This window comes from Leucoraja erinacea, chromosome 3, assembly GCF_028641065.1.
Source record: "Leucoraja erinacea ecotype New England chromosome 3, Leri_hhj_1, whole genome shotgun sequence".
In the NCBI taxonomy this organism is placed as follows: domain Eukaryota; kingdom Metazoa; phylum Chordata; class Chondrichthyes; order Rajiformes; family Rajidae; genus Leucoraja; species Leucoraja erinaceus.
The window spans coordinates 89,942,009-89,959,662 of NC_073379.1; the positions used below are offsets into that span (position 1 = coordinate 89,942,009).

Genomic DNA, 17,654 nt, shown 5'->3' on the forward strand with positions numbered 1-17,654 from the left:
AACCTATCTATTCCTTTCTCTCTTAAACGTTTGTTTAGCCTCCCTTTAAGGGCATTTATATTCTTTGTCACAAACTTTCAACATGGCAGAAGTTCCACATGTGGCCAAAGAAATGTTGTCTGAATTCACTATTGGGATTTTTAGTCGTTCTTTTATATTATGCTCTGTTTTCTCTTGTCCAAGTGGAAACATTCTTCCATAGGTAAGCTCTCAATATCTTCTTGCTCCAAAATTATCCACACTGAACAATCTGCCATGGTAGCCTTATAAAACGACTTTCTCCTTAAAATATCCTACACTCATCAACATGCTTTCTGTTACTCTTAGTATGTAGCTATTGAGGCTTCATAGAAACATAGAAACATCGAAAATAGGTGCAGGAGTAGGCCATTTGGCCCTTTGAGCCAGATTCAATATGATCATGGCTGATCATCTAAAATCAATACGCCGTTCCTGCTTTTCCCCCCATATTCCTTGAATCCTTTGTCCCAAAGAGCTAAATCTAACTCCTGAAAACATCCAGTGAATTGGCCTCCACTGCCTTCTGTGGCACAGAATTCCACAGATTCACAACTCTGGGTGAAAATGTTTTTACTCATCTCAGCCCTAAATGGCCTACCCCTTATTCTTAAACTCAACCCCTGGTTCTGGACTCCCCCAACATCGGGAACATTTTTTTCTGCATCTAGCCTGTCCAATAATTTAAGAATTATATGTTTCTATAAGATATCCTCTCATCCTTCTAAATTCCAGTAAATACAAGCCCAGTCGACCCATTCTTTCATCATGCATCAGTCCTGCCATCCTGGGAATTAACCTGGTTAACCAATAGCAATAATGTCCTTCCTCAAATTAGGAGACGAAAATTGTACACAATACTCCAGGTGCGGTCTCACTGTACAAATGCAGTAGGACCTCCTTGCTCCCAAACTCAACCCCTCCCGCAATGAAGACCAACATGCCATTAGCTTTGCCTGCTGTACCTGCATGCTACTTTCAATGACTGATGTACAAACACACCTCCCCTTTTGCTAATCTGACACCATTGAGATAATAATCTGCCTTCTTGTTCTTGCCACCAAAGTGGATAACCTCAGATGTATCCACATTATACTGCACCAGCCTTGCATCTGCCCACAAACTCAACCTATCCAAGTCACCCTGCAGCCTCATAGCATCCTCATCGCAGCTCACACTCACCCAGCTTTGTGTCATCTGCAAACTTGCTTTGTGTCATCTTCCCTTGTCTAAATCATTAATATATATTGTATATAACTGGGGTGCCAGCACCGAGCCTTGCGGCACCCCACTAGCCTGCCATTCTGAAAAGGCCCCATTAATTCCTACTCTTTGCTTTCTGTCTGCCAACCATTTCTCTATATCAATACCATACCCCCAATACCATGTGCTCACATTTTTCACACTAATCTCTTGTGTGGGACCTTGTCAAAGGCTTTTTGAAAGTCCAAATACATCACATCTACTGGCTCTCCTTGATCCATTCCACTTGTTACATTGTCAAAAGGGTAATAACATTGAACACAAGGATGAGAACACAAGGATGAGACACAAGAATGTTGTGTTGCAAACCTCAGGCCCAACATAGATCAGCAAGTACTGGTTGATGGATTCAAAGGATCTGGAGTGAAGTTGAGACAGTGACATGAGTTTTTTTGATGATCACACATTTCAGGAGCTAGGAATTGGCAGGTCAAGGACTGATTTGGAATAGTCAAATCTGGAAGGAAATAAAAGTGTGGCTGAGGGTTTCAGCAGCAGATAAACCGAGACAGGGTTTGATGTCAGATATTCTGGAAATAATCAATCTTAGAATATAGAATATAGAAATTCAGATAATGGGTGATCTCAAGTCAAGATCTTAATCATCCTTGTGTTTCAGCCTCAGCGAACTGCCAGCGAGAGGGGTGGAGTTTGCCGCTTTGGAATGAATTTTATGCATGGACTGCAAACAATATCTTTGGTCTACCTGATAGTTTGTACCAGATGTCAATTAAGAAGGGTGACAACTTGGAGCAGAAAGATTGGGAGAATTAGTGAAGTAGAGCTGGTTGTTATTAGCATATTACGAAAAATGGCACTGTCTTTTTAGTTGAGGCCACCAAGGAGCAACGTATAGATGATGAATAGGAGAGAGATCCAAGAATAGATTCTTCAAAAACACCAAAGATCATTGTGCCAAAATAATTTGCATAAATCCAAATCTATATGCTGCTCATACATTACAAATGCGTCTTCATCCTTGGCAAAGTTTCATATCTTACTTAGAAGTCATAAATATAGTCATAATCTTTTGTTTAAACTGTTTCCTGAAGCAGAATGAAACATTGCAGATTAATGTGTATATTCTAGAGGAATATAATTTAGTAAGTGTGGAATGTTTTCTAAAGTTTCTTGTGCAAATTGGCATTGCTAAATTATGTTGGAACTTTCTGCATACTAGGTATCATAGCTATCCTCTGCTTTGAAGATCAAACATTTCTAAAATTGCAGGCAATCTGTCCTTCAAAATGCCGTACATTTGGACTCAATTATGCATTTGAATGAGTGGCAGTGGAAACTGCATCCATCTTATAATGACTTTTTGCTGAATAATAACTGGACAAATCTCACTATATGATGAGTGCAAGGTTGACAGAACAATCACACCCTCCCCGCACCGACCAGCTGTCACCCCTAACCTCTGACTGTTCTGCTACACAGCATGAACAACTTGCAATTAAAGCTATTGGTTAAGACAGTTTGCTGACTTTGGAGATTTTAGTCACAATGGTAATAGTAGTAGGCCCCCCTCAGTCATGACTGACCATGGGTGATGCATCCTGGTCGGATGCAAACCTAGGCGATGTCACATGGAGGACAGGCTGTTGCCCACGCAGCACGTCCCCCCTCTCTACATTGCTGATCGATCCAAAGGAACAGCAGGGCTGTTACAGTTTGGCACCAGCGCTGTCGGTAATAAAGTCACAATAATCAGTTCAGTGTTTTGAGACAGGAGAAGGGAACATCTACCACATCTTCCCCCTTTGATTACTGCCTACCCTTGCCTAACTGTGAAAAGATTCATCCAAGGGCAGTGGGCAAGGAAATAATTGACTTGGGTTTCCCTGCCATACTCATTAATATTTACCACCCATGATCAAATATTAAAACAAAAATTCATTATCTTTAAGTTTTAATTTGGATTGAAACCACTGTCCTTGAATCAACTATTGCCACTGACATTACTGAAGCCAGCTTGTTTGTCAACCATTGAAAAACATAAATCAGCAATAGAAACAGATAATGCTGAGCGCACCTAACAGCTCAGGCAACACCTGACAGGCAAGAAATATAATTAATGCTCATGTCAAAAGCACTTCATCAGAAGTGAAAGGTACAATGTTACTCATCTGAAACGTTAACTTTTTCTCTCTCCACAGATGTTGCATGATTTGCTGACCATTTCCAAAATGTTCAGTTTTTTTATTTTTTATTAATGATTTAAATGTTTAATGCTAGCATTTAGTTGCTGGTCATTCAATGATCAAAATTGGAATTGAATGCTGCCTGTGAAAAGGCAGCTTAGTTACCATTGATTTTACCTTTTCTCCAATCTAAATAAACCCGATAAAATCAAGATTTTTTTCAATTTATTCATTTTTAGGGATGTGCACATCACTGGCATGTCAACATTAATTGCCAATCCCTAATTAGGTGGTGATGATGAACTGATGGAGAAAGCACTCCTACATTTCTATCTACAAGGGAGTTGCAGGATTTTGGGCCACAGACAGTAAAGGAACAACAGTATGTTCCCAAGTCCAGTTGGAATGTAACTTGGAGGGAATCATGTAGCTCTATAATTCTCGATTCAGCTGCATTTGGAGTATTACGTGCAGTTCTGATAGCCCCATTACAGGAAATATGTGGATGGAGGTTTTGAAGAAGGTGCAGATGAAGTTTATCAGAATGCTAACAGTATTAGTGGCATTTTTTTCTATAAAGAGAGGTTAGACAAATCTGGGTCATTTTCTCTTCAAAGCTGAAGGTTGAGAGGAGACTTGTTGAAAGATATAACATTATGAGAGACATAGATAGAGTAGACAGTCAGAATCTTTTTTCCCAGGGCATAGCTTTAAAGAGAGTTGGACAAAGTTTAAATATGTATGGGGTAGGTATTTTACACAGGTGATGATGGTGGGTGCCTAGAACATGCTGTCAGGTCTAGTGGTGAAGCCGGATACGATAGTGGCATTTAAGAGGATTTTATTTAGTGACTTTAACATTCAGCAAATGGATGGAGATGGATGATGTGTAGGGAGGTGAGGTTAGTTCATTTTAGCATTATATTCAGCACTGTCATTGTTGGCTGAAGAGCCTGTTCCTGTGATATATCTTTTCTATGTTCTAATGATTTCCCATGCACTTACTGTCCTTGTTCTTCTAATTGTCAGAAATTTCAGATTTGGGAGACGCTGTAGAGGTAAACTGGTGTAACAACTGTGGATGGCTCACTTTGCAACCAAGTGGTAGAGTGAGCGAATCTTTAGACTAGGGAAAGTTTAGTTTAGTTTAGCTCAGTTCATTGAACTTCTGGACAATGCACCTCCTGGTCAAGCAAGAGGCATTGTCCTGGATGGTGTCGGAAGAAACTGCAGATGTTGGTTTAAACCGAAGATAGCCACAGAATGCTGGAGCAACTGAACGGGACAGGCAGCATCTCTGGAAAGAAGGAATGAGTGACATTTTGTGTCGAGACCCTTCTTCAGACTGATGAACTACTCCAGCATTTTGTGTCTATCTTGTCCTGGATGGTGTCAAGCTATCTGAGTGTTGTTGGAACTGCACTCACTTAGCTTGGCATGTATCTCCCTTGGTCAAAAGGCCTTGGGTGTTAGGAGGTAAGTAACTCTGTCGTGCTCATAGAAAAACAATGTTTATGTGGCTGGCCCTGATGAACCTCTGGACAATGGTGACTCCCACCCCTCACACGCACCCTCCTTCACTATGGTAATGCCATTGAATGTCAAGAGTAGGTGGTCAGATACTTCTACAAAACAGTCGCAGGAGGAGCCCTTACAATCCCTGACAATCTGTGCTATTCAGTCAGATGGGTGGCATTGTGCATGGGCCATTTTGCTGCCCCTTCCCCACCGTGTTCTCTTTTGTTCCCGATTCAAAATACGATTGATCTCGGCATTTAATACACGTTGTGACTGAGCATCCTGTGGTAAAGAATTACAACGATTTACAACTGTCTGTGTAAATAAATGTACTTATCTCTCGCCTCACGTTTAATTGCCGAGGCAGTTCCCTAATTCTAGACTCTCCATTCATTTCCATGCATGCATGTGGGCAGCCTTCGTTATGTAGCAACCCACATGTATGAATAATTATGTCTTCTGTACAATTATGTATTATTTGCCGCACGCTTATATAGTCAATCTTACATTCCCACTCAAAGCAACCAAAAAGTACCGAAGACCAACACTGAAAGTGATAAAAACAAATCATGGAACTGCTTGCTGGGTGGCAGGTATTTCGTTGCTCGGCACCTCTGGACAGGATTTATTTGATGTCTTACATTTTTAATCTACTAAAAGTAAGTATCACGCAGCAATGGGACTGTATCCCCCAGCGTTTAAAATGAAGTGAACGAGGAAGATTAAATTAATCATTTGGCACGGGGCGGGAGAGATAATGGGAGGACGAGAGGAGGAATGAAGGGAAAGGGCGAAAGGGAGATACACTTTACAGGGGGTAAAGATAAAAGAGGGTGCAGGGAGATGTGGGCAATTTTAAGCATTTGATATGTTTTAAAGTGTCCGGCATTAGCAGTATTCCTCTGGAGAATGCCGCGCAGTGTTTCTGCAGCCATTAAGTTTGCTGACGGTCCTGCTGGGTATTACAATGAGGAAAGCGGGAGACGTACCTGCCGCATTAGGAAATAGCAGCACGCACTGGTAACATCGGTTTGCGAAGAGCCAGTGTACACAAGACGAAGTTATTTATATTTAAAAAAAATCACTGTGCTTGTTAAAGGAAAAGGGCCTTTCTGTTTTGTAATTTGCGTAGAAGTGAAACTTGACATGAGAATATAAACCAGCATCTGCAGTTCCTTCCTACGCATAATAATTTAGTTTTTGGTTTGCTGAAGTTGTAACGTATTTCGTGCTCTCACTCCCCCCATGTTTGTGTCTCTTTCTTGCCTTTCTATCTTTTATTGTTCTTTTTTGTTGCAATTACCTCGCGGTCGTTTGTGAACCAGCCTGTGGGTCATTTCACATATTTACTGCCACCCACTTTATAGCCCAGGTGTTCATTCCCTCCGTTACTTTCCCTCCCAACTTAAATATCCCCATGCGACGAAGTAATATGTCCGCAAAACTTAATTTAAACAAAAGCAGTTGCAGACAAGCGAATACAACTTATTTTCATGTTTGCAACTGACCTTTTCGTTTAGCAATGTATTCTATTTCGCATTTCCTATCGTTGCACTGTTCCAATGGTCTAAATACAGAAGAATACTTCTACCTGCAATTGTTATGATTTTAATCTGCCATTGTTTTTAAATCTCAGATGTCAACAAACGCGTGAATAAAATTAAAAGGGGGGGGGGGGGTGGAGTATGAAAATGCGTGTCGATAGCATTGCATAAATGAAAACAAAATCAGCTTTGCTTTGCAAGTAAGGAGGTGTTTTAAGGATAGATTGCAATCCACATGTTGAAACTGTCAATGGTAGATTAACAGGATATATCTCAGTGCTGAAAAAACGGATTGGCTCTTAAACCAATCCCGGCGAACTGATCATTTCCAAAGTGTCAATTGCTGTACGGCTGTGAGGATTTCTTTTTATTCAATTTCGCATGAAGTTGGAAATGATTTCCTAAAATGCCTGCATAAATGCTGAACAGATGATCTAGGACCGGATTTGGGCGCGACTGGGGAACAGCCTCCCCGCTGCTGAGTGCAAAGCGTTGGTTCAGTCCGAAGAAATAAATTCCAGGCCGGGTTTTGATCGCTGCCTCTTGCAAAGCGGATAGCCAGTGACAGCTGGAGTTTGAAGGCAAGGATGAGGGTAAGTACTGGGGCATTCGCTCGTAAGACAGGCTGCTTGTCCTGCACATCTCCAAATAAGATGACTCGGAGCCTGAGTAGCCAACGCCGTCCCAGTCTGCTGTGACAGGACCTCAGACAAGGAGCTATAGGCTTACACCAGCGGCTGCAGGAGAGATCGGCTTCTACTTGAGCCAAGTCTCTCCCCCTCCCATTGATAGTGGCGCGGATCGGCGAGAGTTTTCCTGGGTGGATTTCTGGCGGATTTGTATGAACAGGATTTTTTTTTTGAGCAGTAAAAGTTCCACATGCAGCCGGGAAGGTCTGGGGATCGCCGACTTACTCCCCCCCTTCTCCGGGAAGGACAGATGTGTCCCCCTCGCAGGGGCTGACAAGCGCTGTGTGAGTCAAGCTGGCCAGATAGCCTTAAATCATGGATTACTAGTGAGACACCAGTGCCACCGGTTCGAGTCCTTCGCCTGCCTTTACCAACCCAGAAGGTAGACTGACTCTCTGATTATTCCACGGATCAAGCCTTTGCACCTTTGTTTTAGTGTTTGGCGAGCATGTGCTCTGTTATTTTGCGCCTCTTTTCTTGAGATTTGTTCAAATAGTTGCTCACCCTCGGCCGTGACCATATCTACCGGGAACTGTGTGAGTAGAACCGGGGCGTTTGGATTGTATCTCTCAGCTGCTGGCATTAAGCACCCGAGGACTGGTGCGAACTCTCTGGCGGTATTGCATTTAGCTTCAAGATTTCTTTTGTTGTTGTTGAGTGCCGTGGCTTGTTTTAATTTTTGACACAGATGCTAAATATATTTTCTTTTTCTAACGATCGAGCAGAAACCACGTAGTCTTGTGTGTTATTTAGAAAATACGTCTCTTTTCTTATTTGTTAAAGTTTCCTTCCAAAATCCTTTCATCCCCCGTTCGCTTTTCTTCATAAAATGCTATCTTTTGGGCAGTACTTTTAAATACTAAGCGGCTTTCTTTTTGTATGCACTAGACGGTAGTAGTTAGTAGTCCGGGTCAATTTACAAAACCCTTTGAACAGACCGTAATTGCTTAGAACCCAGGGTTTCGCGGAGCAAGCGTGGAGGTTGGCGTTGTGTTGAAAGTCCGGGAGTGCCGGAGCTGAGGACTGATCTTTCTCGCTGCCTTTGTTCTGTGTGTCCGTAAAACAGTTAAAGGCGAAATAGTTGAAAGTAACCTGCTGAAACCGTAAGCAATTGTACAAGTCTATAACCCTCCACGTGCATTTTTTGTTTAGATTGAAAGCAGTACAGTTGTTGCTACATTACAATACACGGAACAAGAGAACTGTGAGCACCCACCAGCGAAATAGTTTAGTCGCAATGTGTAGCACTTGTCTGGTTACCTACCCTGCGAGGCTAGATTCCCCGTCAAACACTCCCAGTGCAGGGAGTTAGATACAGAATGGGGAAAAGAGGGTCCCGGGTGTCTTGGAGTGGGTGATTTGGAAGGGGGAGCATGAGGTCAGGCCAGGGGTGAGTGTCCAACAGCTGCTTATGCAGGCAAAATGCGATGTGGAATAACATCACAGGCGCCGAGCAAATGTAATGCAGCTTGTGGCGGCGGGAGTGGGGTGGGGATGTTTCTTAAAGGCTTCTGTCGTCTCTGCTGCGAAGTGGAAATGAACCACATTTTAAGAGATACACAATGTGCAGTGGCTTGGTGAAATCTACATTTTAAATGTTCTGTGGCATGCGGGATATCTTGACTGGACTGGCGTCTCTGGAGACCCGCTCCCATCCTTCACAAAACTGGTGTCAGTATTCAACTGTGCCGAGCTGAGATCTATCTCCAGTCGTTGTTTGCATAGGCGAGCGCGTCTTTTTCTTTTGCGTGGAGGGGGGTTAAATGGATACAGTGGGTAGGACTGTCGAACCACATACAAGCTTTCAATCAGTTTACGGGGAAAATCTGCACTTTCAAATTGGCTTTGTGTGCGTGTGGATCCTACGGGTTTGAGTTATCGCTCAGTCAGGATCTTCATCTATTAATCATGGAAGCTACTTACTTATTCAGTTTCCATAGTTTCAAAGCCTCTGATAGTGTTTTAGTGTCTTGGGAATGGTTGGAAATACAGTAGGGCCACATGCTCACCAGTCTTTCTGGCAGCAACGTGGAACTTAACAAAAAAAATGTTCAGGGTGTCGGGAAGTCTCCCTTCTCCCATTCCTGCCTCTCCCGTGAACTTTGTGTGGAGCGACTTCATTCTCATTTGCAAAAGGTTACGAGTTAGCTTTGGACAGCAAGAATATTTTTAGTTATCAAACGGCACGTGTACAGTGAAACGATAGCCCCTCCAATCACCACTGAGCATTTGCAAATAGCAATCATGATTTCATGATTATTCATCAGCAGATGCTATGTTTTCTCATCGGAACCTTATGCGGATACAGTTATTCCATATGGAGGTGTCTGGCACTTTGAAGTGTTAACCCAGTTTTTTGATCAGGTTGCTCTGTGGCTTTCCCAAAGGCCATTACTGAGTGTCAGACTACCTAATTTTGCTCAGCCGAGCAACGTAAGTGTGTATGAGTATGTTGATGTTTGTGTACATGACAGAGTGTTTATATATTTTTTTACACTTCTACGTTCCTGTCACAATGCTAATCTGGGAAATCGCGGTTCCTCCCCCAGATGAGGATTGTGTGAGAGCAGAGCTCCCAGTCCCCTCCCTTCCTCTCTCAGAACCACCGGGCTCGCCGCCCGTTCTCCTCGCCCTTCTTTTTATGTTCTATGCTCCATCTGGTGGCCTAAGCGGGAATCGGCGCAAGCAGTCAAATCAGCAGGGTTCAAATGTCAATCGAGACAAAGATTCAAAGGTGGGATCCTGCGGTAGAGGGCCCAGGCAATGTTTTGTTGGATATAACATTACCTTCAGAGAGGGAAATTAGTTAACCGACCTTTGCATTATGCTGAGGTGTTGGGTTGCCGATGGGTTGCTGAGGTGTAATAAAGTGCCCTAATCCCTTTGTTGTGCTGTGCTATAGAAAATCTGTAATGTTGTGATTCGATAGTAGTGGAAGCTTTACTGGATCAAAGGCTAGTCATACGGATAAGGGTTGCTTGCCCAGATATGATTGTCTAGTGTTTATGGGTTTGCACTAAAATGATCAGCATTGTCGCTGTAGCATCAAAGTAAGTTGAGCTTTGATGCAGTCGCTTTATTGAACATTTCCCTTTTAAGTTTACAACTGTTTGCTAAGCTTAATTATTGCTTAATGCATCATTGTTTTACTCTGCACTTGACTGTAAGGCAGATCCAGAAGATGTGCTGACTGACTGATCCTTGCAGCATTATTTTGCTGCAGTGAATGAGGTACCTAAAACTGTCAGCAGATTTTTGATTCCTTATGATTTACTAAAATACAGGATATAGAGTTTTACATTTCAGCTGTGTTCAGTGGTTACTTAGATCTTTTTTATGATGTACTATGATAGTTTATAGTTTGCGGAAGCAGTTTCCACGGAATAGAAAACATAGAATTGTTATGGCACATGTGAAGGCAATGCAGCCATTGTGTCTTAGTCTAACAACAGTCTTCATCCACCCTCACTCCCCCAAACCAGCATCTACAATGGAAAGTAAAGTTTCAAAATTAGTTTCCAGAAACTTAGTTTTAGTTTGCATGTTACATAACATTACAAGGGAACTGCTGAATGTGCCCACTGCACACTCACAGACAGCAGTGGGGGGATGTGCCATCTGTAAACATTTTATCACAAGTGCAAAGATGTTTTCAACCTAGAGATAGAAGGGATGTTTTATAGCAATGCTTCTGAAAACATGGCTTTACATGCGTAAATGAATGGCTAATGTCACATATATTGTGTACACGTGTTTTATTGAGATTTTATTGATACGTAGTGGAAAAATGCAAACATATGGTCTTATATGATAGCTATCTTTCTTTTTCAAGATATAGAATGATTAAAATACTCCATTGTGTGCTTTGTCCTTGAACAAGTATGCGTTTGTATTTTTTTAAGCAGTGCCATAAGGATGATATTTAGTCAGTGATGATGTTTGTGCTTCTCTGGTTGCTAAATGGTAACGTTTGGTTTCAGATAAGTCTAAACATATCCAAGCATCATAAATCAGATTTACCAAACATCAACAGGCAGAATTCTCACCAGCAGAGCAAAGCCTTTTAATGCCCCATTGAAGGAGTATTTACATCATATAATATACACATCACATACAGCACAGAAACAAATCCTTTGGCCCAACTCACTCATGCTGACCCATATACACATCTAAGCTAACACCATTTTCCTGCATTTGATTCTTATCCCTCTAAATCTTCTCTATCCATGTACCTGTACGAATATCGGTTAAATGTTGTTGTGGTATCTGCCTCAATCACTTCTTCTGGCAGCTCATTGCATATGAGTACAATTCTCTGTGTGCAAAGATTGCCCCTCGCGTTCAGTTTAAATCTTTCCCATCTCCCCTTAAACCTATGCTCACTATTTCTTGATTCCATAATCCTGGGAAAAAGATTGTGTGCATTCACTCTATCTATGCCCCGCATGATTTTATCCAATTTTATACGATCGCGTCTCAGAATCCTATGCCCCAAGGCATAAAGTCCTTACCTGCCCAACTGCTCCCTATAATTCATTTCCTCAAGTCCAGGAAACATCCTTATGAATCTTTTAAGTACTCTTTCCAGCCCAATGGCATCTTTCCAAAGTAGGGTGACAAAACTGAATCCAATACACTGCAATGTCTTGTACAACCCCAACATAAGTTCCCATCTTCTATATTCAATGCCCTGATTGGTGGAGGCAGTATGGCAAAAATCTTATTCACCATCCTGTCGATCTGTTACTCCACTGACAGGGAATAATGTGCTCATAGTTCTAAATATGTTCTACTACACTCCCCTGATCCCTACTATTCCCTGTGATAGATGTGTGCCATTTGCGATTCCTCAACCTATTTACCCAGATTATCAAGATTCTGTGGTAACTCTTCATAACCTTCTTCACTTAGAAGAATCAATAGATTGGCAAATGAAAGAATCTACCAATCTGTGTGAGCAATGTCAAGAGTCCAGAGATTCATTTTAATTATCATATGTACCAATAATTGAATAATTAAATTCTTAGTAGTAGCATTACAGGCATGTAAACACAATGCACGTGGATAATATATATTAAATGAAAATAAAGTCATTAATTAATGACCCCGATACTAGTGCAAAAAAGCCCAAAGTTCCTGGTAAAGCCAAAGTACATAGTTCATCATTGAGGTTACTGTTGTATAGTGTTCAAGAGCCTGGTGTTTGTTGGGAAGAACTGTTCTTGACTTATTGGTCAGACTCTTATGCCTTCTTCCCAATGGTAAGAGTGCAGTCAAGGCAGGAAAAGCTTTGTATGTGAAAAATGGTAGTGTGGAATGTTAGAACCAAGATCCTCCCTGTAGAGCACAGTATTTGCCAATTATTGGCTGCACAAATATGTTCCAGCTGAAAGAGAAATAATCACTTTTCCTACAAATTATAAAATCTTATCTTCTGGGCTTTCAAAGCAAAGTAATTGAGATTAATAAATATATCCATCAGCGTCATTGTTGAAAAAGCATCTAAGCAAGGCTTGCATTAAAGCTTCAATATCCTAAAATGCTTTATCATCACTTTAGAAGTTTATGTATTTAATATATTCAATGTTTCTTCATACGGGAGAAGGAGATCTATATTTGAGCAGTGGCAATCTAATATTTCTTTAGTTGATTGCATCTAATATCTCCACCTAACCTGTAGATTTTGGGATAAAATTCCACAAACTTCAGAGAAACCTGCACATACCAGCAGAAAATGTAACTACATGGACAGCATTTGGTATTTTTATAGCAAAAATCCCAGAATTTTCCAGAGTACTCTGAAGAAAACAACTGCCAAACGTTATATTTAAATTATTTGCAGGTTCCTAATGAAACAGGAATGTCTCTTTTGGTGCCATTCATAATAAAGATGTCAGGCAATGTTAGTTACATTTGTAGCTGCTAATAAAAAGTAAACCTTGAGAATTGGAAGCAGTAAATGGAAAGCAGAGGAAATGATCTGGAACAGGTTGTTTAAATTCTGCTAGCAGGCACACTGCCCTCAAATGGCAGAGGTTTCTCATTGCAGTTGGTAGGAGGGACCAGGCACTTAAAATGTTGTTATGATAATTATAAATACTATTATCATTGCATCCTTTGGTCTGAAAAAACATAGTTATAATGGCTGTGTTGTACATGGGCTGCAGAATAGTTTATGTTTACCTAAACAAATAACTGCATTTCAGAAATATAGTTTGTATAGATTTAGTTGCTTCACACTTATAGGTGATTTACAGAATTAAGAATGGACATGCAACCTTAAAATAAATGACATCGCTGCCTCCACTCACGAACAAGTGTTACTTCTTTCAATGTTAGCATTTGCCATATAGTTATGGTACCTGTTAGCATAATTTAATTTCTAACTTCCCAGGAAGGGGGCGGGTGAGGGTGGAGGGAGGCTGGGAGTAGAAGGGGCTCAACTTTATACTTAAAATGGCAGCATTCTTGGATAGATCCACACTGATTGGAAGAAGCTGCCAGTCATCAAGCAGGTAGTTTGACCATTCAACCACAGAAATAACAGCTGAAACAAACTAATTTACCATTGGACTTGTGTCTCTCAAAAGTATAATAATTGCAGTTTTGGAGTTTGAAACTGGTATGAAATCATGAAAGATTTATTGTTGTCCTTTCAAGATACATAGGGAACTGTGAATTGGTTCTGTCTTTTTATTTCAGATATTTCACCTCCCTGTCTCAGCACAATAATCAATCTGTGATATCCAGCAGGCTACAACCTATCTTTTGATTAGTTCAGAAACTCCAAAATGAGTTTCTTTGACCGGCTTGGCAACTCGTTTAAAATGAATGCGTTGACACCTCATACCTGGTCTTCGATGTCAGCTCCTAAGACCACAAATGTATCCCTGAAATTAATCTATTATACAAGTTGCAGTACATACTGCTTGATTTCAGAAAATGCGTTAGAAGTAAACATTAGGTAGACAGAAATGCTGGAGAAACTCAGCGAGTGAGGCAGCATCTACGGAGCGAAGGAAATAGGCGACGTTTTGGGTCAAGACTCTTCTTCAGACAGATGTGAGGTTGGTGGGGGGGGGGGGCGGCAAGAAGAAGTGAACACTGATTAGATTGAAGGAAATGCGATCAGAAAGTTACTGCATCCTCTGTAGAGTGTCGGTAATATTGTTTACATGAATGTGTGGGCTTGTAGGAGCAAAAACCACTCTGTTTCTCCATGTATCTATTAATTGCAGGGTAATACAAAAGTTAGTATGAAAGCAAGGCATAAAATTCATAGTTTTTAATTTAATTAATTAATAATTAATCATTTTATTGAGGATACCAACAACATCTTTACTTTGGGTATTAGGTGAAAGTGTTAAGAAACTTTGATTAGTAATCAATCAGATTTTGAATGTTCTCGAAAAAATGTTAAACACGATTCATTATAGATATGTATCGTAATCGCTTTGAGAGCAGTTCACTTAAAATCACACCACCCAGATAGTGCCAAATATTTAGCAAAAACTTCTGCAGGAAATCAGCAGGTCAGGTGGATCTGTGGAGATCAATGAACAGACCATGTTTTAGTTTGGAATCCTTCATCAGACTGAAGGAGTAGTGGGGAGATAGCTGGTCGAATGAGGTGTGTTCAACAAAGTGAATGCCTAGTCCACGTTTGATATTACCAATGTGGAAGAGGCCACATCGAGAACATCGAATGTCACCACAAAGAGCATTATGTCTCCATCAATTGTTTGTTTGTGTACTTTAAGAGTGAGATTGAGCAATCTCTCTCAACTATTTAGTCCTTTAATAATGTTGAAGTTGATGCCGTGCTGTGATTATTTTCTAAGAAAGGTCTTTTTAACCAACCATTTTGTCCACTTTATTTATACTGTAAAGGGCTTTGAAATTGTCGAGGGGATGCTTTGAAATCAATTAAATTTTAAATAAATCAATATTTCTAGCCTTCATTCCCTGTAACCACCTGGATCCTTAGAGCCTGTGTTGGGCCTGCCAGAGGTTGGCTCATTATAAATTGGCAACGTGTAGAATCTCTACAAATGTCACCAGTTTAAAAAGATAAGAAACAATGAAGTGATTGTTTGATGTTTGTTTTACCTTTGTACTCAAGATGATGTCTATATTTTTCTGTCAATGCCAACAGAATTTAGCTATCTTGTTGATGCATATAACCATATAACAATTACAGCTTGGAAACAGGCCATCTCGGCCCTACAAGTCCGTGCCGAACAACTTTTTTTCCCTTAGTCCCACCTGCCTGCACTCATACCATAACCCTCCATTCCCTTCTCATCCATATGCCTATCCAATTTATTTTTAAATGATAAGATGCAACCATCTTAATGTGGATTCTGGAAGAAGTTTCCTTTGTGCTCCATTTGTGCTGTAGCTGTGGGTCAAGTTATAAAGTCTTCTTTGCAAATGGTTTTGATTACTCTTCATTGAAGCAGAGAGAAATCCATCTCCTACTCTAACCAGACAAATGCTGGTCACATTACGCTCATGTACTGAAAGCAAAGTAGCTCAGCATAAACAGCTCTGTATTTAAAAATTGTCCTTCTTGTCTCAGGGATATTAACTCCTTGCAATATTTTGCAAGTCAACCTCTGATGCTTCACATCTTTTGCGTTTAAGTTTTATTGTTGTCAACATGGGGTGCTTGACTAAATTGACCGTGTAGCCAACCCAACCATGTCCACTTCACATTATGGTGTGCTTCTAACAAAGTCTAATAAATTGTTTAAATCAACTTCAAATAAACATAGAGACCAATTATTTCACCTTATCAACTAAGGGCTGGAGGTCAGCTGAATCACTTAGACCAAATATTGAATCTGGATATACATGATCTGCACAGTTTAGTTACTGCACAGTCTGTTTATTAAAGTGGCTACATGTTTAACCATATAATATAACCATATAACAATTACAGCACGGAAACAGGCCATCTCGGCCCTACAAGTCCGTGCCGAACAATTTTTTTCCCTTAGTCCCACCTGCCTGCACTCATACCATAACCCTCCATTCCCTTCTCATCCATATGCCTATCCACTTTATTTTTAAATGATACCAACGAACCTGCCGCCACCACTTCCACTGGAAGCTCATTCCACACCGCTACCACTCTCTGAGTAAAGAAGTTCCCCCTCATGTTACCCCTAAACTTCTGTCCCTTAATTCTGAAGTCATGTCCTCTTGTTTGAATCTTCCCTATTCTCAAAGGGAAAAGCTTGTCCACATCAACTCTGTCTATCCCTCTCATCATTTTAAAGACCATGATAATGTTTAATGACCATTATAAAATATGTTTTTAATCTTACAATTTTTAGCCACATTGATCCTCTTTTTGTATTCATTCAAAATGCCTTTTAGGATTCCAGTTGGATACAATAGTTGTGCAAACAGATAATAGCAATATATAATCTGGGATTTCCATTGTTTAATTATTTATTTTCCGTTGCACAAAAGCAGATTTATGGTTTAAATCTGTATGTTTAGGAAGCCACATGTGAACTGGACAATTGGCTGCTTTCATTCTTTTTATGTGTTGTGTTTGAATTCCGTTTCTAGGAATTAATCTTGATCAAACATTGGCTACCAGCAATTCACACTAACAGTCAGTGCAGAGTTACTACCTAATGCTAGGCTCCCTTGATCCAAATCATAAACAAGGCCAACATCAAATTGTGTGTGTTGTCAGTCTTTTCAATGCTACACATATATAAAAAAAATAGAAATGATTTGGCAGAATGCCTTGTCATTACTATCAGCATCAGTTCTGTGACAGCAAATAATCAGTGGCTATGGCAGATGAAGAATAGCACTCAAATGTAGACACAAGGAACTGCAGATGCTGGTTAACAAGAAAAGCCACAAGGTGCTGGAGTAACTCGGCTAGTGAAGCAGTATCTCTGGAGATCATGGATCAATTACATTTCAGGTCGGGTCACTTTTTCAGACAAATTGTGATGCTAGCAGGAATAAAGCTGGAAAAGAGATGGGACAGGCAAAGCCGAGCAAGTAATAGGTGTATACGGGTGCGGGGAGCTTTAGATCAGCAGATGGTTGGACAGAGGCCAGAGATGAAAAGACAGAAGATGTGAGCCAGAAGGTTTGAAGAGTTGCAAATTGTGAACCTAGAAGGAATGTAGGTGTAAGGGGGAACGGGAGATATAGGCGGGAGTCCAGTCGGGGCACAGGGGAGAGAGGGGGAGAAGAAACCAGAGGGGCAGGGGAAATGGGGGTGGTGGTTTGTTGATACCTTAAATTGGGAAACTCAGTGTTCATAACTCTGGGGTGTAAGCTACATAAGTGGAATATGAGGTGCTGTTCCAGTTTGCACATGGCCTCACTCTGACAATGGAGGAGGCCAGGACAGAAAGATCAGTAGAGGAATGAGAAGAGGAGTTAAAATAGTTAACAACCGGGAGATCCAGTAAGCCTTGGCTGAGCAAGTGCATGTGTTC

The 17,654-nt window shown here is 40.8% G+C and overlaps 1 protein-coding gene across 10 annotated transcripts in view; it reads left to right on the plus strand.

Annotated features, from left to right (window-relative positions):
* The first annotated feature begins 5,432 nt into the window (after window positions 1–5,432).
* sema6a (sema domain, transmembrane domain (TM), and cytoplasmic domain, (semaphorin) 6A) overlaps window positions 5,433–17,654 on the plus strand; it is a 105,947-nt gene continuing 93,725 nt past the window's right edge. For 5 of the 10 annotated variants that reach the window (XM_055633150.1, XM_055633156.1, XM_055633158.1 and 2 more), the window contains exon 1: window positions 7,088–8,279. The gene's annotated coding sequence lies outside the window, so the exon portion shown is untranslated. The other 5 variants (XM_055633155.1, XM_055633154.1, XM_055633152.1 and 2 more) reach the window with 5 other exon arrangements.